This window comes from Procambarus clarkii, chromosome 86 (assembly GCF_040958095.1).
Source record: "Procambarus clarkii isolate CNS0578487 chromosome 86, FALCON_Pclarkii_2.0, whole genome shotgun sequence".
Classification (NCBI taxonomy): Eukaryota; Metazoa; Arthropoda; class Malacostraca; order Decapoda; family Cambaridae; genus Procambarus; species Procambarus clarkii.
The window spans coordinates 9,429,124-9,453,082 of record NC_091235.1 but is presented as its reverse complement, the minus strand read 5'-3'; the positions used below and the strand labels follow the sequence as shown (position 1 = coordinate 9,453,082).

Here is a 23,959-nt window from a genome sequence, read left to right as displayed (position 1 = left end):
AAATCAGATCATGTGAAGGTGTTCAGCAAGGTGATCCTCTTGCTCCCCTTCTTTTCTGCTTAGTCTTAAAAGAAATCACCGAAAGCTTGTCCAGCGAGTTCAACATCTGGTTTTTGGATGATGGCACTATAGCTGGCACCGTAGACCACCTCTTGTCAGATATCAGGAAAATAAGGGAGCAAGAAGTAAGCCTGGGTCTCGTCCTGAACCCTTCCAAGTGTGAAGTAGTCTCCTCCAACCCAGACATCGTAGCTAGAATAAGGTCTGCCTTGCCTGGAGCCCATGTCATTAGGGCCGAGAACAGCACCCTCCTTGGAGCTCCCCTCGGGTCTAACGCCATTGAGGAGATCCTCGACAAGAAAATCGCAGACCTTAGGAGGATGGAAGACAGAATAGGTGACATCGATGCCCACGATGCTTTTTATCTCCTCACCAAATGCCTATCCCTTCCGAGGCTAACCTACTTTCTGAGGTGCGCTCCATCTTACAACAACCCAAAGCTTGACGAGTATGACCTCCTACTGAAGACCATGCTGGAAAAAGTTGTTAACCTCTCTCTCAACGAATGCCAGTGGAAACAAGCCACTCTTCCTGTCAGGCTCGGTGGCTTGGGTGTCCGCACCGCCACCCAAATTGCAGTCCCAGCCTTCCTGTCTTCCTCCTCAGCATCAGATGACCTGGTTAAGGAAATTCTACCTGACACCCTGAGTGATGTAGCGGGGATACAGGACCCCCACTACACGGAATGTGACACGAAATGGGGTGCCATGACAGACCCAGCACTCAGACCAGCCATGCCGAAAGCCAAGAAACAATCCAGTTGGGACAGCCCCATTGTAGACAAAGAAGCCACAGCTTTGCTGGAGGCAGCAACAACCCCCAGTGATCGTGCACGCCTCACAGCTGTGCAGGCTCCCCATGCAGGGGACTTCCTTCTGGCAGTCCCTATGTCTGCGACAGGCACACGTCTTGATCCGCAGGAGCTCCGTATTGCAGTCGCTCTCCGCCTTGCTGCCCCTATCCACACTGTTCACAGGTGTATTTGCGGCGAGGCAGATGCTGACGAATATGGATTGCATGGCCTGCACTGTGGAAAATCGGGTGGTTGGCACACTAGACACGACGAAGTCAACGACATCATTAAAAGAAGCCTTGCCTCTGCTCAGTGTCCAGCGGAGAGAGAGCCCCGCAACCTACTGAACCGTGACTCTGTTAGCTTTGCCGGCCGACCAGACGGAATCACACTGCGTCCGTGGAAGGGTGGCAGGCAGTTAGCATGGGACTATACTTGCGTATCCACCCTGGCAACGACATACATCACCCTCTCTGCCGGCACGGCAGGAGCCGCAGCGACACACAGAGAAAAACAAAAGTCAGTCAAGTACAGGCAATTAGATCAAAGGTACAATTTCGTGCCAATAGGGTCTGAGACCCTAGGCCCATGGGGTGAGAGTGCAAGAAGGTTTCTTAAGGATCTTGGTTCCAAGCTCATTGACACCACAAGAGACCCTAGAGCAGCAAGTTTTCTCTTTCAGCGCCTCAGTGTCGCGATCCAGAGGGGAAATGCCCGCTGCATCCTCGGTTCCTGCCCGGCGTCGGAGGAGTTCGAGGAAATCTACAGCCTCTAGGAAGCGAACTTTTTCTTGTGTCCTCTTAATGTTCATTTTTTGTATAAAATCAGATATGTAACTGTATAACCTTGCATAATAAAGTGTACATCATAATAAAAAAAAAAAGGGGGTGGTAGGAGAAGTGAACACTCTTTCGTATTCAGAGTTAAATGTCAAGTTTTTCCCTGAGTGCTCTGTGTTCCCTTCTCTGAGGCTGTGGGTCCCTATAATTACACCAGTGGTGGTACCCCCCTATATATATATATATATATATATATATATATATATATATATATATATATATATATTTATATATATATATATATATATATATATATATATATATTATTAATGTTATTCAATGTGACGATAATTTTTATTATTACCACTAATATTTCTCATTTGTCACTGTACTGTTGTTCATGGTCACTGCGATATTATTCACTGTCACTGTGATATCGTTCATTGCCGCTGGTGTAATTATTACCTCTAATAGTATTCATTGTTTCTATAATATTGCTCAGTCGCTATAATATTTCTCATTTTCACTGTGATGTATATCGTCACTAATATTGTTTTATTTTCACTTTAATATTGTTCACAGTCACTGTAATGTTGCTCACTGTTACTATGATATTGCTCATTGATGCTATAATATTATTCATTATATTTATAACCTTATACATTGGCCCTATAATAATATTCAATATATCTATAACTTCTTGTACATTGTCTCTATAATATTGTTCACTAGCTTTAAAAACGAATATTGTTAATTGTCATTGTATTACTCATTGTTACTTGAATACCTATCATTATCACTGTAACAATACTAATTGTTGCTCAACTTTTATCAAAGAACTCGTATTATCAGGTTCGAATCCAGGAAGACGCATTTGGTTTCCTAAGAGTGTAGTATTCGAATCTACCTCACGTGCAAGTAGTTAAGGGAGTTACCGACACACGATCGAACTCCAAAGGTCGCGGTGATTTCAAACCTCCTCTCTCTCTCTACACCCGCATCCTCTTCCTGAATTTCATCTCCCCATCCCTCTTCCTCTCCCATCCTTTCCAATCCCTTTGGACATCAAAGCGAAAGGGCGCGGTCTACTTAAATTAATTTCTTGTGGTCCTCTGATACATAGAATAAGAAAATCTTTACAGTATTCAAGAAAATTGGGCATAATAACACAACTTTCACGCAGGTATTTTATTCTTGGCCGGAGACAATTCTTCTCGATGGGTTTAGACATATGATATGTATAAATGTAATTAATTATTTTTATTTTTAGAGTTTGCAAAGGATTAGATTTGCTGTTCTGTCGACAATTGAACCTGTTTTGACACGTCAAGACCCGTTGTGGTAGTTATAGATGATCAGTAAATATTGTCATGGAGATATGGACACTGGGTAGGCCTAGCAAGGGGGGGGGGGGTTCGGTAGGCCTGGCTTCGAAGGCTTGATAGCTCGTTAATCCTAGCTATGCAGGGTCTTTAGGCATAGTCTCGGATGTTCGGTAGCCATTGAGGCTCGGTAGACCTAGCTATGGAGGCTGGGTAGACCTAGCTACGGAGGATCGGTAGGCCTAGCTACGAAGGATGGGTAGCCAGAAAGACTCAGTAGGCCTACCTACGAAGGGATCAATGGACACAGAGGCTCAACAGCCACAGAGGTACGATAGCCATCAAGGCTTCAGAAAATAGCTTATATAAACAAACTTGTCAATGTATTCAGCTTAGCCAGCTAGCTTTCTTTTCAGTTTTTTTTCCGAATGTTTAAAATATATATTTTCCTTCTTCAATATGTTGCAAATTTAATATTTAGAAACAAAGTTGTTCCCTCAACACACTAGTGTCACTTCCACATGCCCAACCCACACCTCTGGAAATAAAGGTAATAAAGGTAATGTAAGTTCAATTGTTACAGCTAACCATTTAATTAAACAGTTACATCAAATTGATTTCCATCCAACTGGCACCACTTCCGCATCATCTTTGTGCCGACTCTTCGTAACTGTTACATTGGTGCTAGAAACCAATCTTCCGTAATTAATCTGGTTAATAATTTCATATTTTGTTCAAAAACTGAAAAATTGTATTTATGAAAGCCACTGTATATTGCACGTGCAAGAGAAATTCACCTTGCAGCGCTCAGAAATGAGTAATTTACACATTGTAATAGATGGTAGTTACTTTAAAAATCACATCAAATACGAAATACATCAAGGGAAATGTAATGAAAATCTTCGTATATTAGACTGAGGGATCGTGCTCTCATGCTTGCCATAATGTAGTTGAATATTAAGGTTCACTGTGTGAAGACCTATGTGAGCTTCGTCATGCTTGCTTGAGCACTGACTGGTGCCTTGATCAAAGAGGTGTTGTCGTCTTGCCTCTATATTAAGATCACTGGGGAAAAGCTCACTATTAACTATTAAATATCCCATTAATTATTCACGTAGGCAGACCGTCATTAGAAATATCTTAGGCAGGAACACCAAGATATTCGACATATACATCCACAATAAGAGATTAGACATAGTGTAGCATTTCATATAAAGCATTCAAATTGTTACTGATAATGAAGTTACTATTAACTGATAGGACCAAATGAATAGAAACAGTTGACCAGACCACACACTAGAAGGTGAAGGGACGACGACGTTTCGGTCTGTCCTGGCCCATTCACAATCGACTTGAGAATGATTCAGGACGGACCGAAACGTCGTCGTCCCTTCACCTTCTAGTGTGTGGTCAGGTCAACATACATTAGCCACGTTATTGTGACTCCTCGCCTGAATAGTAACAGTTTATACCAAGTCCTACAGCCAGCCAATTAGAATACAGAAGATGATTACCCAAACCTTGCAACAAAATAGGGAAAACACACCGTTACCCCTGGCAGTCTGTCTTCACTTTGCCTCCGAAGATGCTAAGGTGTATTCTACGGGAACACATCCTCAGGTATCACACAGTTACGGTTGAGAGGCGGGACCAAAGAACCAAATCTCAACCCCCGCAAGCATAACTAGGTGAGTATATCAGTCCCATTAAAATCGAAACATGAATTTTGGAGAGTTAATTTTTCAACTTCTTTCAAGAGGGAAGAAGGACGTAAGAAATATATAGATAATTTGGGCTAGTGGATCTCCACGTTTTAAAAAGATTCCAATGGTGTTATTGTTAGTAGACACGAACTGAAAACTAATTTGTGGATATAAGAATCTACCATTTGGGCTGGACGGTAGAGTGACGGTCTCGCTTCACGCAGGTCGGCGTTCAATCCCCGACCGTCCAAGTTGTTGGGCACCATTCCTTTTCCCCCGTCCCATCCCAAATCCTTATCCTGACCCCTTCCAAGTGCTATATAATCGTAATGGCTTGGCGCTTTCCCCCTGAAAGTTCCATTCTTCCTATATCTAAGAATATGCCGATGTTCCTTCCTAAAGGAATAACTTTCAGCATATGAAATTTCCATATTTAGATACATTATATCTCTAGGAACGGTAATTACCTCGATAGTTGGTTTAAATTGGTAGTTAAGAATCTCCCCTGAATTCTATAAAATATCTTGCTAGCAAACGCACTCGAAATTGATGCAGAAACTGAACTTTAATATCAAGTAACTTATAATCTGAACCGAGATTGACTGCTTTGTTTATTGAAGTTTTAATTATATTCAGTTTGTATAGTTTTGGACGAAAACTAAGATAATGTAAACCCAGTTTTGTGAATGTGGGGTTTACGGTAAAGTGACGTAACAAATTTAATTTCAGTATTAATAACTAATGTATCAAGAAAATAAATTTTAGAATTAGGTAAGGCATTGCGTGAAACTCGGGTCCCTTCGATGGTTGAGTAGATATGTTATGTGGTGATGATATGGGTATGTGGTGATGATATGGGTATGTGGTGATGGGTAGATATGTTGTTGACCAGACCACACACTAGAAGGTGAAGGGACGACGACGTTTCGGTCCGTCCTGGACCATTCTCAAGTCGATTGTGAATCGACTTGAGAATGGTCCAGAACAGACTGAAACGTCGTCGTCCCTTCACCTTCTAGTGTGTGGTCTGGTCAACATACTTCAGCCACGTTATTGTGACTCCTCGCCTGCATACGGGTAGATATGTTATGTGGTGATGTTTGGTGAGATCAGGAGCTGAAAGTTCTATATATATTTAGCGTGTGTCATTTTTTATCTTATGAGTATAGAGTCCAGAATTTGCATTCTCCTTTGGTCAGTGGTGGATTCCATTTTTTTCGTATTATCGACTTGTATGTTCCTGTAGTGAGTGTTGTGTTACGTACACTTTGCTTGTAGCTTGTAGATGGCACGTCAGTCTCCTCAAATGCTTTGTGATACTCATGCCAATATAAGTAGGTGAAAGGTGGCCTCCTTGTTGGGACATGTAAATTGGTAGATCTTTTTGGAGAGGGTTCTATTGTTTATTAAGGCTCTTATGAAGTATTAAATCATCGTTTTTTAAATAATAAATCACAGGGCAAAAATTAGAATTCAATTTGGAAAGACATTTTTGAAAATAATGAAAATCACTCTGCCTGTTAAGCAAATTGGGTCTTGAATACTAAGCTAAGTAGTGCGGTTCTGATTGTTAGGTACGACATGAGATATATATATATATATATATATATATATATATATATATATATATATATATATATATATATATATATATATATATATATATATATATATATATATATATATATATAAGGTCCATGTACCAAAAACATCATTAAGTACTTTTCGAACAAGTTCGTAATCCTGATGTTGATCCATTTGATGTGCTGCAGGATAAAATGAAAATAATCCTGGGTTTAAATTCATATTATATTCATATTCATATTAAAATATTTATTATAGAATTGTTTTCCACTTTTACTTTTAGAAAAGTTCTGCTTGACCCGTGGGATATATTAATGCTTTCAGGAAAGTTCTACAGGACTCGGAGAACATATAAATACTTATAAGAAAGTTCTACAGGACTCGGAGAACATATAAATATTTACAAGAAAGTTCTGCAGAACCTGAGGAACATACAAATAATTTTAGGAACCTTCTATAGGACCTGATGAAAACAACGTAAGGTGAGATAAATTGTATTTCATGCATTAATTCAAATGATTTTGCCAGCAATATTTCTCACCAAATTTAATGATCACATTGCATCTTAAACATTGTATCTCAAAACTTTAACTTTTTAGACACTATGCAGTAAATTTTTTTTTGCAATGTGATCATTTAAATATTGGGAAATATTGCTGGTAAAATCTTTAACTTTAGAGCAGCTGGCGCCTTTTTTTGAAGAATTAATGCATGGAAAAGATTACAAATTCAAAAACAGATTTTATGCTCTACATAAAACTCATAGATAGGTTCACTTTTTTATGAAGACGATACAAATCTAGGAAGCAATTTTCCTCTCCGTGTTAACAAGAGATTCATGGATAACAAGATTAAAAATTCATTTATTTCAGACTTTGGAGATTAAAAAATTTAGAATTTTCGAAAATTTGGGAGATGGTACTCCCTTTTTCTTTAAACAAAAATGATATTCGTTTTGGGAAAATGCAACTTCTAAATAACTGTTATCTTCAATAAGTCTTTCAGCTTAAGACAAAACCGGCCCAAGCTTAACATTTATTAGTGGTAAGACAGTATTCAGTTAGGACCTTATCTTCGTGGCCTTGTTAATGACAGTTTTGATAAAATATTAATGACATCAATAAGATCCCACGTAAATAATGACAATTTATATCGGGCAAACTAGGAAATGTAAATATCCAATTAGTATACGATTCTAACAGGCAATATATATATTAAATTGTTTATATGTAACCAATTGCATAATTTTGGCTGGTGTGTGATATTAATAGTTATTAAGTGTACCAATGACATCTACAAATGTAATTAAACATGCAATTATACAATGAGAAATAGAGTTAATATGGAAAATCTGTTTTTCACTTGTTTCTGTCATTTTTTCCTGTATAGATCAGGTTTCAAGATAAGGACAAAGGAATATTTACCCCGCCTACAATGACACTTATGGTTCCCGGATATCTCTTGCAACTTGCTAGTATATCTATCTTATCTCTCTTATCTATAGTTGACTTTTTGTCTGTGCTCTGTTGGTGCTTATATAAGGAATTAATTTCACAGGAGTCTCCTGGCCACCTATTAGAGGGGCTGGTCCCAAACCTGCACAAAGAAATAACACCACATGAGACCAGGAGGCATGGCAGGATGTGCAGAATTCCCCTGTTGAAGAGTAGAGGTGCAATAGGTACTCTGAGAGAGAACTCTATCAATATCAGAGGCCTGAGACTGTTCAACACGCTTCCACTACACATAAGGGGCATAGCTGGCCGACCCCTCACAGTGTTCAAGAGACAACTTGAAAAACACCTCCAAAGGATACCTGATCAACCAGGCTGTGACTCATACGTCAGGCGCGAGGAACCGCGTCCAACAGCCTGGTTGACCAGTCCAGCAACCAGGAGAACTGGTTGTTCCAAGTCTTCATACCTCTTCTACATATAGTCTATATAGTATATAATCATGCTGGCTTACTGCTTTCTCCTCATAATAACCTTACCTTACGGGCCAACATGGCTTGAGTGAAGATAAAACATGTCTAACGATTCTGTTAAAGTTCTATAACTAAATGGCAAATCATAAAATTAGAGTGAAGGTGGATAGAGTATTTCTCGATTACCAGAAAGTGTTTAACACCGACCTGTACAAAAGATTCTTATGCAAAACTTGATAACTAATCTGGTGTGTGTAAACATGTTGAGGTGGATGAAGGGGATACCACTCTGGTAGAAAACAGAGAGTAATATTGAGAGAGGAGATGCCATCGAGGAAGTAGGTTATAACTGAAGTGCCAAATGGCTCGGTACTGGAGACCATTCAGGTCCATTTACATATAATTAACCTGGCAGAGCAAATAGGATCATCCGTATCCCTGTTTGCGGATGATGTCAGGCTGATTACCTGGATGCTACAAGATTACCTGGCTGAATTGTAGCATTAGTAGGAAAGATGGCTGCTAGACTCCAAGCCAGGCAAATGCAAAGTAATGAAGTGTGGAGAGATGGGAAGATGACTCCACGGGCATAACAGGTTAAAGAGATATATGTATCTCCAACCTGTCACCTATTATAACTGAACACCCCGTGCAACATATGCGAAGCTGGTAAATGTCCTTGTAGCATTTGGGTATCTAGAAAAAAAGAGACATTTAAAATATTATATTCAACCAATGTCCTACCATGGGATCCCCACTTAAGAGGCACATACTGAAACGAGAGAAAATTTTAATGTATGCGTGAACGTTAACCACAGATCTGTGAGGTTTCAGTTACACCAAGAGGCTGCAAGAGAGAGAGAGAAACTCAAATTCATCATGTTAAAGGAAAGAAGAAACAGGAATTAAACACATTAGAGCCAGGGAGAGTGACAGAGCCGACAAAGAGTCGATGTTATGAATGAGAAACGGTGTGACCGGCTCTCAACAAATATGTATACATGTGTTAGACATAATAACTTATAGACCCTGAACATGTCTCCTCGGTACATCCTTATCAACATTGTTGTTCACTTGTATTGTAACGATCGTTAGCCCGCCGCAACTCTGATCATTCAACGGGTTTTTAAATGTAAATTTTACCACGAATTGGCCGTGATCAGAGCGACAAGCCTGCCGTCAAACTGGCGCACAGTGTGTGTGTGCTTTTGACTTTGATAGAATAGTTTTTTTTGGTCTATTTTATTCCTGTAGTCAAATTTAAAGCTTAAATTGCCAGGAGAGTTACTTTATGGTGAGAGTTCATAAAGGTGATGTGTTTGTGGTGTGAAGCTGGACGTGTCGTGTGATACTCACAATGTTTGGTCCACACTGTGATTTTTGTGGACAAGTGCTTGCAAAACACCAGGGTTTTATATATATTACATTTGCAGGCAATTGAAGTTGATTTAAAATCGACGCTTCATTATCTTTCAGCATTGCCATCTATGGAAGCATGTGGTTATCTCTCTCTCTCTCTCTCTCTCTCTCTCTCTCTCTCTCTCTCTCTCTCTCTCTCTCTCTCTCTCTCTCTCTCTCTCTCTCTCTCTCTCTCTCTCTCTTTCTTTCTCTCTCTCTCTCTCTCTCTCTCTCTCTCTCTCTCTCTCTCTCTCTCTCTCTCTCTCTCTCTCTCTCTCTCTCTCTCTCTCACTCTCACTCTCAGAAGTACCACGGATGGTCGTCCACGCTGCCTTGGGTCGTTATTACTTAATATTATACACAAGTGGTACAGTTTGTGCTGGTATCCGCCTCGCTCCTCCTGGTATGAATAACCTTGTCGCACATTTTATGAGATCACATAACTTGGGTTTGCCTCACTTCAACACCGCCGACGACACTGAATTACCTGAATTACAGTCATTTGCAGCCAAACTGTTTTGTAGTTAATTAGTAGTTTGATAGTAAGTGACCTTGAGGAGAGTGCGTGAGTGTCAGGGGTGTAATAATTGGGTAGTTAGGGTTGGATTAGTAGTTAGTGCTTCGTGTGGGTAGCGCAACCCCTCGTTATCCATCCTTGTGTCTCTTGTCTTTTATCTTTCTTTCCCTCCTTTCTTTCGTTTCTTAATTCCACGCTCTCCGTTTTCTTAGCAGTCTATTGTTCTTCATTCTTGTTCAGCCGGTAGGACTGGTCTGCACATTCCTGCCTCACTTTTTCCAGGTCGACGTTCGATCCATAATGGTCCAGTTGAATGATCAGAGTTACAGCAGGTTAATGATCGTTACAGGAAGTACAAGCAAACAACAATGGTGATAAGGATGTACAGAAGAGACATGTTCAGGGTATGTAAGTTATGTCTAACACATGTAATATATATACGTAATTGTCGAGCCGGTCACACCGTTTCTCATTCAGAACATCGTCTCTTCGTCTGCTCTCTCCTTCCTCAATCTAATGAGTTGTTATCATATAATTATATAATTCCTGTTTCTTCTTTCCTTAAACGTGATAAGGTTGAGGCTCTCTCTCTCTCTCTCTCTCTCTCTCTCTCTCTCTCTCTCTCTCTCTCTCTCTCTCTCTCTCTCTCTCTCTCTCTCTCTCCCTCTCTCCCTCTCTCCCTCTCTCCCTCTCTCTCTCCGTCCCTCCTGTCTCTCTTCAAAGCCAATGTCACATGTCTGACTTAACACTACAGAACATCGTTATTCATTCTCAAATTTAGTCTGTGTATGATACACTGTTGCACACACACACACAGTGCACGATGAAGGCCACAATGAGCAATATCAATATGTAATAATAACAACAGAGGGTAGTATAGAGTCTTTAAGTAGTATAGAGTCTGGTGGTATAGAGCCAGTGCCGGCTAGTGCGGGCTCTGGAGCCAATACGTGAGATGTGGTTAGTTTACCACCTCTGTCTGTGCCTCGTTAGAGGTGTGGCAAACAAGTTTGTGTCGTATATCCCATTTGTGTTGATACGCTCTGGGTGTGTATATATATATATCGCGTTATATTTCGGCTAGTATGCTGGGTGTATATACCACATGGCACGAGAGTATATGTGATGGTTATAATACAGGGTAATGCATATGTATCCTAATGATGCTTCTCTAGTGTGTGTGTGTACTCACCTAGTACTCACCTAGTTGTGTTTGCGGGGGTTGAGCTCTGGCTCTTTGGTCCCGCCTCTCATCCGTCAATCAACTGGTGTACAGGTTCCTGAGCCTATTGGGCTCTATCATATTTACACTTGAAACTGTGTATGGAGTCAGCCTCCACCACATCACTTCCTAATGCATTCCATTTGTCAACCACTCTCACACTAAAAGAGTTCTTTCTAATATCTCTGTGGCTCATTTGGGCACTCAGTTTCCACCTGTGTCCCCTTGTGCGTGTGCCCCTTGTGTTAAATAGCCTATCTTTATCTACCCTTTCAATTCCCTTGAGAATCTTGAATGTGGTGATCATGTCCCCCCTAACTCTTCTGTCGTCCAGCGAAGTGAGGTTTAATTCCCGTAGTCTCTCCTCATAGCTCATACCTCTCAGCTCGGGTACTAGTCTGGTGGCAAACCTTTGAACCTTTTCCAGTTTAGTCTTACCCTTGACTAGATATGGACTCCATACTGGGGCTGCATACTCCAGGATTTATCTGACATATGTGGTATACAAAGTTCAGAATGATTCCTTACACAAGTTTCTGAATCCCGTTCTTATGTTGGCCAGCCTGGCATATGCCGCTGATGTTATCCTCGTGTGTGTGTGTGTGTGTGTGTGTGTGTGTGTGTGTGTGTGTGTGTGTGTGTGTGTGTGTGTGTGTGTGTGTGTGTGTGTGTGTGTGTATGTGTGTGTGTGTGTGTGTTTGTGTGTTGGTTGTGATGTATTGCAAGGGAGTAGTGAGGGGTTATGCTCTTGAAGCCCGGGTCGAGCGGCTTCGGAAGTTCCGACAGTCAGTATATCATTTTCCCTGTCGTTTTCTGCATGAGTTGCCATCGTGGGGTCGCTGGAGTTGCCATTGGAAGGGGGTTGGAGTTCGAGGGGGGGGGGCCTGACAGCTGAGTGGACGCCGCTCGGGATTTGTAGTCCTAAGGTTCCGGGTTCTATCCCCGGTGTAGGCGGAAACAAATGGGCAGAGTTTCTTTCACCCTGATGCACAGTTCATCTATCAGTAAATAGGTACCTGGGAGTTAGACAGCGGCTACAGGCTGCTTCCTGCGGGATATGTAACAAAAAGGAGGACTGGTCGAGGACCGGGCCGCGGGGACGCTAAGCCCCGAAATCATCTTAAGATAACCTCATTAAGATAGATCCGTGCCTCCATCCGTCCGCGCCTCCATCCGCCCGTGCCTCCATCCGTCCGCGCCTCCATCCGTCCGCGCCTCCATCCGTCCGTGCCTTTTATCCGTTGATGCGTCAATTCGTTCGTGATTTTGACTGGATTTGCGACGGTCAGTGGCACCATCCAACTTGCCAGTCGTCCGTGCCAGTTCCCTCGTTACCCAATAACATAAATATAACTGATCGGATTCCAACAAAATTTAACTCAAGCCCATTTATCTATCACATCTCGGCTCGGCACGAGTGGCAGCAATTGGCGATTATATCAAACGAGTAAAAGCTGATATAATTGCCATATCGACGCAAAACAGCCTTTCTGATAACGCTTTCAAGCCTGGCGTAGTGAGTGATCAGTTGCCGACCTGCTGGCCCTTAGACTTTAACTAAAACTGTGTATGGAGTTAGCCTCCACCACATCACTTCCTAGTGCATTCCATTTATTAACCACTCTGACACTGAAAAAGTTCTTTCTAATGTCTCTGTGGCACATTTGAGTACTCAGTTTCCACCTGTGTCCCCTTGAGCGAGTACCATCGTTGCTAAATGATATCCTTATCTACCCTGTCAATTCCCCTGAGAATATGGTATATGGTGATCATGTCTCTCTAACTCTTCTGTCTTTCAGCGACGTGTGGTGGATTTCACGCAGTCTTTCTTCGTAACTCATGCCTCTTAGTTCTGGGACTAGTCTAGAGGCATACCTTTGTGTGTGTGTTGTGAAGGTATAATAACCTATTAGTACTTACTTATATTGACTTTGGGGGAAGTAAGATCCTGCTGTAAGTGCCCCCTGTCTGGGGGGGGGGGGGGCCTAACGGCTGAATGGACAGCGCTCGCGATTCGTAGTCCTAAAGTTCCGGGTTCGATCCCTAGTAGAGGCGGAAACAAATGGGCAGAGTTTCTTTCACCCTGATGCATCTGTTCACCTAGCAGTAACTAGGTACCTAGGAGCTAAACAGCTGCTACGGGCTGCTTCCTGAGGATGTGTAACAAAAAGGAGGCCTGGTCGAGGACCGGGCCGCAGGGACGCTAAGCCCCGAAATCCAATCATCTCAAGAAGGTTGCCCCGCCTACTTATCTTGTTGTACTGTTCCCGATGTGATTTAACTATTCTGACGTTCGAAGATTTGTAAATATTACAAATTATTTATAATTGTAATTCGTATTTGTTGTCTAATCTGGGCTCTGTAGCAATCTGGCTTCCACAACTACTTCTATCAGTGCAATCCACTTGTTGACCACCCGTAAAGGATTCGTAGATTTCCATACAACTCACTTGCGTGTCCAGTATCCACTTATATCCTCTCTGGCCTGTGTGTTCTCTCGCTTGGACGAGGCTCCTTGTCCACTTTATCAAATGAGCCAAGTATCTTGTATTTTGCAATCATGTCCCCCCATTCTTTATGCATGTGTGAGATGTGTGAGGGCTCAGTTGTATGAGGGGAGGTGTAGTCAGCTATGCCTCATATACAGAATGATTTTCCATATGTAAATATGCACACATATGTACATAAAGTTCATCTCCTGTAACAGATAGACCGCCAAAACTGCAATGCGGTCAAATATTCTGCAATGAATATTCCAGAATATATGGGACTAATAAATGAAGATGACAACAATGAATGAAGATGATACCAATGAATGAAGATGACACCAATGAATGAAGATGATAACAATGAATGAAGCTGACATAATCTGATCGAAACTCGAAAGATCTCTGAATGGAACCAAGAATTCCCTTGGGGGTTTGGGAAGAGCCTCGATACAGTACTCATTCTCCCATTAGCCAGCATAATTTCCAGGACTCACTCTATACATTCACCTTTCATTTCCTCTATGAGTTTCCTCCAATAACTTGCTTTTGATTTATTTCTGTTTCCCGTATATATAAAGCTTTACATATTTGGTGGCTTTGAAGCTTACCTGGCAATCATTAGCCCAATCGACTACGGTGGGTTGGCTGGCACTCGGTCTGCTACTTTACGTAAATCAAATACAACACAGTGCCGAGGGCGGACCCTCCTGTGGCACTCTGCTTGTTTCGTTAATGATTTTCATTTCAGACTTCGTTATTTGTATCCCAAAACCAATTTACTAACGCGCTTATTACGCTAAAAATTACATCATGTTTTTACTTTTGAAAGCAGGTTTTAACCCCTAAACTGCGCATAGGTATTTACAAGTACATTTACAAGGGGGAAAAATACAGATATAGCTATTTGAGCAGTGTGAGCATTTATGAGGAAATTGATGAAATGTTCTCTGATAGTCACCGTTCCACTTCGGGTGATAGGTAGAGCGGCTGCCTCGCATTTTGCAGGATCTAAGTTCAATCCCCAATGGTGTAAAGTAGTTGGGCACCGTTCCTTCACCCCGTCCTCATATCCCAGCTCTCTGTCCTCATATCTTCCAAGTGCTGTATATTGTAATTATTCATATTGTATAATATATATAATATTGTGTATATTATTGTATGACATTACTGTATAATGTGCTGTATACTGTAGACTCGTTGAAGACGAGCTATTTCTGTGGTAGCAAGGCTGGGAGGTTTTACCCTTAATAGATGGTCTGTGTTCTACTCTGTGATCTCAAATAATTGTTTCCATGGTCAATTACTACTAAAATCAAGGTGATTGGTCGATAGTTATATTGCTTTATTTTACATTTTATTTATTTAATGTTTAACTTTTGTTGTAATATTTTAGGATATTATGTCGCAGGCTTCAGGTGTGTTGGTTTTGGTTGCCATACGCACGTGCTGATTTGTAATTTGTAACAAATTTAAGCAAATTTGTACTCATTGTCTAGTAACTTGGCTAGTAAAGGCACAAATCCACAAGGGCCGTGTGAGGGTTCGAACCTACGTCGGAGAGGTTGTGTAATATTCTATTAAAGGAATATTATTTATAAATTGTTTGTCAAATGAGAAGAATTTAAACACATTCATTCGATTCTCTCATTTTTTCCTACTATAAAAGCAATAGAAATTTTAATAACTTTTGTTTCCTATTTAACTGTCAAATTTCAGCGGTACATGGCTCGTAAATCGTTTGTTAAGACGATATAATTCCTCTGTCTATCGACGTGACGAAACATGTTATTCACTGTGGTGTTTGTAATTGTTTTGCTATAGTAAGCGATCAGCACTATTTTTGAACGATAAGATCCGAGGGTTCGGTTCCCCGCGGTAGGACAGAGACGGTTGAGCACCGTTTCCTTTCATCTGATTCACCTATTCACCTGAATAGGTACCAGGAAGATAGGCAACTGTTATAGGCTGCATTCTAGGAGAGGTGAGTAGCTTGTCCTAGTGGAGGTGAGTATCTGTCCTAGGGAACTGTTGTGGCCTGCAATCTAGGGGAGGTGCGAGTTGTCCTAGGCGGGGGGGGGGGGCCAGGGGGGGGAGGGGGACTTAATAAACACGACAATATTCGTTTTCCCAACAATGGGATTGAGGAAAGATTCATGTTTGCAGGTCTCGCGTTATTGTCCATTTTGCAACAGTACATTAAAACTTTATAATAATCGATGAACTCTGGTGAACATGTTCATAGCTTCATGCGTGTCGTGTTATTGTTCACTGTTGTAGATGAAAGTTCTTAACACATTTTGACAATATATTTGTTTATAACTATTACTTTTCACAAATAAATCACAATGGTGTCATATATCAATGCGAAGATCAGTTGGAGCAGCTGAGGGATTCGAACCAGAGTCCAACTGACTACGAGACGAGTATCTTTACCACGTGTCTGGTAACCACCGGGACGCTGGTTCAAAACCCTCTCGCTGCTTCAACTGATTTTTTCCCCCACTTTTTATTAATAAATATCATATTTAATATGATTTGGTGACAGCAGCATGAACTCAACGTTTCACGAATGCATTGTTTATTAAACACTTATTTGTAGTTAAAATTAAATATATTTGCATTTGGAGTTTGGCTTACCAACCAAATGAAACAACTTGAGCACTTTAACGCAAATTATTGTTCAAACTTCGTCTGGAGTTTATAAAGAGTAACTCTCACTATTTTGGTGGTGGGGAATTATATTCACCACTTATAATTACCTTACATTAGTGGTACAGTTCTGGTATTTAATCATGTAATTTATATCTCACGAGTGACTGGGCAAGCGGTCCGTAAATTAAACCTTCATGACATTATTTTGACAATTATTTTTGAGTCCCATTAACGCGGAGGCTATATAAGGAGTATTTTATGGTGTTTAATTTAAACTTTATTCATTCATTATAATATTCACGATGAATGTGATTTATCTACGGGGAAATATTGAGGCTATACGATGGGATCGAATCTGCGTTCATGTGTTGACTTATAACTTCTCAGCCGACGTTACTGTTCATGAGTTCACAAATAAGTGTGTTTTCATAAATGTTATACACTGATGGCCCAGGTGTTACTGAGATAGTGTTAAGTGATGAGTAGGGAAGGTGAATGGGGGTGGTGTGTGTGTGTGTGTGTGTGTGTGTGTGTGTGTGTGTGTGTGTGTGTGTGTGTGTGTGTGTGTGTGTGTGTGTGTGTGTGTGTGTAAGAGGTGTGTAAGAGGTGTGTAGGGTGGGTGGGACGTGTGTAGGGTGTATGGGAAAGGTCTGAGTATTGTATTACCCGTGAACGTGTATACATTTATCTTGTTAGTCATCATCTTTGTCGCCATGACAACCGTATCTTTATCATCAATATCTCAATGACAACCGCATCAGCAAACATTCTTACTACCACAAACATCTCAAACACCACTACCATCTTGAAGCACCAACATTACTAAAGCTATTTGTCTGCACATAAACACACCCCCAGTTCCTCCGTCACGCACACACGCGCACACACACACACACACACACACACACACACACACACACACACACACACACACACACACACACACACACACACACACACACACACACACACAGTATTTCTTAACACGCAGAACATGACTTCCTTTTGTAATTCTCAAGAACGAACAATACTAATGTTCACTACTGTTCACTACGTTGCAAATTACACCAAATACAACGGACTCATCGCCATGTGTTTAGTTAAGAAAGCTACAAATTGCGTACACAGCTGACATGGGACTAAGTATACAAGGAGCTTACCTTTATCACGTGTAAACCGGGCTCCTAATCCAGTTGTTTATGTTCGAGTCACGTGTTCGGGCACACGCGAAGATGGTAAACTCACCTCGCTGGCACAAATCACGAACCAGCGCCTACTATTTCTTTTAGAATCTCGCGTGGATACGTGGATACGCGAGGTCACACGTAGACACGTGGGGTCCAGCTAAAAAGGAATCTAGCACAGCTAAGAAGAGATAAACAGGGTCCAGTTAAAACGAAATCTAACACAGCTAAGAAGAGATAAATAACATAAAAATAACGTAAGATGAACATAAATACCCGCCGCGTTGAATCAGTAAGTTTGTCTACCCAAATACCAGTCATTATGTGATATAACCATCGGTACCCGGAGGAGAAACTAAATAACGTCGCCGGTCTCCGGACACTAAAGAAAGTTATTGGCGGTTTTTGGTAGTCTAAAATATGCTTATATTAGGTTTATTGCAAAGGGTTATAACATGATTCGAAAGAGATAGCCTTATATAATACTGGAATGGTTGGTATAGATACCCACAGAGACGAAAAACTTGTGGTGTCCGGAGACTGGCGACTTTATGTAAGACGTTACGAAGGAGACGAATCTTTTGGTGTAATATTTATGTTTTCCCAGTTTACTGAGGAGTAGGGAAGAGAGGGATAGTTAGTAGTGGAGAGGATCGATTGGGCACCAGTCCTTAACGATTCCTCCCTGTTCACGTATCAATAATTGGGGGAATTTGGTTATAAACCGATGTGCCAGTTCGCTGTTTTTCCAGGAAAACCCAATAATGTAAGACTTAAAGCTTGCCCTTCCCAATGATCATCTTAAGAATACTAACAAGAGATAAGAAGTAGTTGCTCATGCACCCACCTCTGTATAAGATGCCCCAATTCACACTGAATACAAGTGTATTTGCAACAGGGTGGAAGCAGACCAATACGGACTGCATGGATTGCATTGCGGAAGCACAGAGGGCTGGCATGCGAGACACAACGAGGTCAATGACATCATCAAGAGAAGCCTCGTCTCAGCTGGGTGCCCAGCGGAGAGAGAACCTCGCATCCTAGGGGTCCAAAACCCGGATTTCCCCGCACTTCGCCCTGATGGCATCACCATATACTCATGGAAGGAGGGTAGACAGTTGGTGTGGGACTACACATGTGTATCCACCCTGGCTGACACCTATGTACACTTCGGAGCTGATCAAGCAGGTGGGGCGGCCAACCACAGGGAAACAGCTAAATCACTCAAGTACAGGCGACTGGAAGGTCAATACCTCTTTGTTCCCATAGCGTCTGAGACGCATGGCCCCTGGGGCAAGAGTGCCTTGGGATTTCTCAAGGAATTGGGTTCCAAGCTCATTGACGTCACCAGAGACCCAAGGGCTTCCAGTTTTTTGTTTCAGCGTCTCAGTGTGGCGATCCAGAGGGGAAATGCTTGCTGCGTCCTCGGTTCCTGTCCAGAAGCGGAGGAGCTTCAAGAGATCCATAACCTTTAGGCATTTGTCTTGTATGTTTTGTAACCTTTAAATACACAATAAAGGAAAAAAAAAAAAAAGGGAAGGGGGTGGTAGGAGAAAAGCACACAGAAACTGTATTGGAGGGGACCTACATTCCCTCCAATGCGTTATGTGTGGTTTCCTCCGAGGCTATGGGTCCCCCTTCTTCCAGCCAGAGGTGGTACTCCCCTCCCTATTTATAAATATATATATATATATATATATATATATATATATATATATATATATATATATATATATATATATATATATATATATATATATATATATATATATATACACTCGTACTCTCCTCTCAATCTCTCAGAGATTTTCATATATTTTTGTTTCTTTATGGTGGTAGAAGCTTGAAATGTATCTATCAGTATGAAAGGTATATATACATGAAAGAAGTATCAGAAAGTAGAGGACACGTCCAAAATAGAAAGAATGGTATACGGGACTGCAAAATACAGCAGTGAAAGCACAGTGTAAAACAATGAAATCAAGGTGTATAGCAATGAAAGCAGTGTCTAAGACATTGAAAGTGAGGTGTAGCAATGATTTCACAGTGTGTGTGTGTGGGGGGGTGTATCTAAAATAGACAGGAAACCCACTTCTAGTCATAATAGACAGGAAATCGAATTCTAGTCAAAATAGACAGGAAGCCCACTTCCAGTCAAGAGACAGGAAGTCCACTTCCACTCAGCAGGTAGCCTGCTTCCAGTCAGTAGACAGAAAACCCGCTTCCACTTAATAAACAGGAAATCCACATTCAGTCAATAGACAGTAAAGATCCTAACCATTTAATAAAGAAAATCACCATAAAGCAGAGAGGATGGTTACGGAACAGCTTATCCGTCTTACTTATATTCTACCCACTTGAAGACTCCGAACCAATATAGAAGCATCAAGAGGAAGTATGGGCCAATAGGCCCTCTGCAGTTACTTCCATTCTTATGCTCTCATATCCAACTAATACCCATTGTTTCGTGTTCTGTCTTGTATTTGTCACAAGTTTGTTCACCTTAGCCAAAACTGTTGCACCAAATCACCTCACCCAAATGCGAGTATAAGTTAGATGGATAAGCTGTTTAGTGTTAGTATAACTCAGTTTAGGGTTTTCAGGTTACAGTTCTGTGTGTAAACTAAAAGTCTTTGAAAATGTAATAAGTTATTACGAAACGCGTTCAAGCGTCGCGTTTAGACTAGAAATAAAAATGAATTTTGGAGAATTGATTTTTCAATTACCATCGTCACAAAAAAGAAACGAGAAATATTGAGAAAATTCGTGTTAGAATTATTAATCTCACTTGTTCTGTCATATTTAACAACAAATATATATATATATATATATATATATATATATATATATATATATATATATATATATATATATATATATATATATATATATATTATGGTAGGTTGTGTACCCGGTTGACCCAGCTACTCCAGACCTCTGAGTATGTGATTTTCTGTCAGTCTCTCTCTCTCTCTCTCTCTGTACCTGTCTATGACTCTGTGTCTCTCTGTTTCAGTCATTCCTTTGTCTTTTTCTTTGTCCAGTGTTAGACTAAGTAAATGGATGAACATCTTGTGAAGATATATATTTGTTAACAATTTGCTCATATTATACATAAAGCAAATATCGGTATATATATTTAAATATAACTAATAGCAGTGTATATACGTCCATACATAACTAATAGAGGTGTATATGTCTAAATTCCCCCCCCCCCCCACTCTCTCTTTCTGCCTCTCTCTCTGTCTCTCTGTCTCTCTCTCTGTCTCTCTGTCTCTCTCTCTCTCTCTCTCTCTCTCTCTCTCTCTCTCTCTCTCTCTCTCTCTCTCTCTCTCTCTCTCTCTCTCTCTCTCTCTCTCTCTCTCTCTCTCCTGGCCTAGTTGGTAAGGCTTCGTGAGAATATTTGTAAATACAGTACGATATTATTAACATACCTGAGTGGAAATTGAAGAAAATTTCGACTGACATTAATTAATAACTTCGATTATGCAGTATGAATGAATAATCGGCCGATTTAGGTTGAGATATTGCTGAGTTAATCTTCACTGAATTTATACATAATATTTGTCCTAAGCGTTGAATCAAGTGTATCTATCAATGCATCAATGCATCAATGAACAAAGATTATCAATTATAGGTATTAATAAATATTAATAAAGCTGGAACTATACAATACATATATCACCAAAGGTCACAGCAATGGCACGAATATTATATTTTCTTATGTTCATCCTTACTTAAGGAATAATGTTGACAAATTAACTCCAAAGTGAATTTTACACATTTAAGGAAGAATGATAGATGTCGCCTCCAAGGATGCTAAGGAGTTCTTTAGCGAAACGCGTTAGGGCCATTAAGAATGTTAAATGTACTCCGGATTTCAATTTTGGTTTAATTTTCTTCCTCGTTGAAAAAAACATAAGAAATCGGAATGCATGAAAGATTAGTCATAAAATAGGTGCAAGAGTCAACCTAATGATGTCCCATTTCCTGCGAAAGTGTTTGGTCAAGAAATACGTACAATTTCCAATGCTGACTTGTGCATTGTATAAGGATTCGTGCACAAGTAACCCCTTGGGTGGAAATAGAGATGTTGCACATTGCATGAGGTCTGGTTGATGTTTTGGCTTGCATGTGTTTCTTAGTCACAGTTGTGTTCATTATTAATGTTTAATTTTCGTTTGTAAAGGATCAACGCCTCACTTGAACCAGAGATCAAATGGAGAACGAAAGAGAAAACGATAAATACTAATAACGTTTTAAAAGTAATATCTCGAGCATTAACACGACAGCGAAGAGTCGGTTAAACAAATCGGCAATAACAAGCGAATTATCAATGAAACAGAAAGTGGGAATTTACTTGTATGCACTGTAAGGAGTATGCCACCAAGACGGTATACACAAGGAGCACGAATGGACCGGTTGGTGAGCGTCACCTAACGAGGTGTTGACGGGACCGAGGCGGCCGCGTGACTGAGCCGCGCCCGGGACCCTCCACCACCACCACCTCCACCACCATACAGTTGCCAGCTGCCTCCACCTGACGGAGGTCAACACCCATACACCACGTGTGTGTGTGTGTGTGTGTGTGTGTGTGTGTGTGTGTGTGTGTGTGTGTGTGTGTGTGTGTGTGTGTGTGTGTGTGTGTGTGTGAGTGTGTGTGTGTGTGTGGAGGGGGAAGGTGTGTGGGGTGCTCTGTATATGGCTATTAGGGTCGGGAGTCATCAGACGACGCCATTGTTCATAAGGCGAGGACCAAGAGCTGGACCTCATCCTCCTCGTCCACAGATGGGCAGCGACGTAGGGGTAACAATTCTAAAGGGAACATGATCACCACATACAAGATTCTCAGAGGAATTGATAGGGTAGATAAATACAGACTTTTTAAACACAAAGGGCACACGCACTAGGGGACACAGGTGGAAATTGAGTGCCCAAATGAGCCACAGAGACGTTACAAGGAATTTTTTCAGTGTCAGAGTAGTAGACAAATGGAACCCATTAGGCAGTGATGTGGTGGAGGCTGACTCCATACACAGCTTCAAGTGTAGATATGATAGAGCCCAGTAGGCTCAGTAACCTGTACATTAGTTGATTGACCGTTGAGAGGCGGGATCAAAGAGCCAGAGCTCAACCCCCGCAAGCACAATCAGGTAAGTACACATATACTTCATTATTCCATTCTTCAGTGATATTTTCTTCTCCACTCCCCCGTTTTCTTTTTACTCTGGTCTCTCATAAAATGGATTTTGTTACCAATGGAGAGTTATAATGAATAATTACAAGTTCATCTCCTCGAGCGCCACACAAGACGGTCTTTCTTACTCGCCAGACAGCCGCACGCCAGCTCTGAAGCTGTGCTGAGCCACACCACAAGCAGCACCTGCTCTGAAGCTGTGCTGAGCCACACCACAAGCAGCACCAGCTCTGAAGCTGTGCTGAGCCACACCACAAGCAGCACCTGCTCTGAAGCTGTGTTGAGCCACACCACAAGCAGCACCAGCTCTGAAGCTGTGCTGAGCCACACCACAAGCAGCACCAGCTCTGAAGCTGTGCTGAGCCACACCACAAGCAGCACCTGCTCTGAAGCTGTGTTGAGCCACACCACAAGCAGCACCTGCTCTGAAGCTGTGTCTAGTGGGATTAAAGGGTGCGGTTTTCCGTCGACTTTCCTGGGAATAACGAGCCGAGAGGCTGATGCTGTGAGGACACTGAGCACCTGGTGTAGCACCGACTCATAGAGCCAGGACCGGGACTGGATATGATAGTCAGGAGAAATAAAGAAAAGGGCAGGATTAACGTGTATAAAAAATTATGAAATTAATGATTACAAGTTTGGGAAATAGTGAAAGGGAGAGACGAGCAAAAATACCTACATAGGACATGAGAGAAGGTGGCAGTAGAAGGTGTGTAGTTGGGTTGAGTGCCGTAGAGTTTTGTGTGTGTCATCTTGACATACGCCTGGACGTTGGTGTTTCCAGGCATTGTTAATCTCTAGTTTATTGCTGGATTAGGATATGAGTAGTACCCGGCTGCGACCAGGTCTCTCTTTCCTTTTCTCACTCCTCTCTCTGTCTCTCTCTCCCATTCTCTCTCCTCTTTCATCTCTGTTTCCCCTTTTCCTCTCTCTTTCTATCTTACCCCCTCTCCTTTCCACATTCTGGAGGACCACACCCACGCACCACATATTGGAGGCCACACACAATTACCACATATTGGAGGCCACACACAATTACCACATATTGGAGGCCACTCACAAGCACCACATATTGGAGGCCACACCCAGGCACCACATACTGGAGGCCACACCCAGGCACGACATACTGGAG

At 41.4% G+C, this 23,959-nt stretch overlaps 1 protein-coding gene across 1 annotated transcript in view; it reads right to left on the bottom strand.

Moving 5' to 3' along the window:
• The window catches only part of LOC123767312 (protein O-mannosyl-transferase TMTC1), a 259,546-nt gene extending 237,444 nt beyond the window's left edge, over positions 1-22,102 (bottom strand). The window contains exon 1 of the mRNA XM_069317104.1: positions 21,991-22,102. The gene's annotated coding sequence lies outside the window, so the exon portion shown is untranslated. The remainder of the gene's footprint in view (positions 1-21,990) is intronic.
• Positions 22,103-23,959: the final 1,857 nt, after the last annotated feature.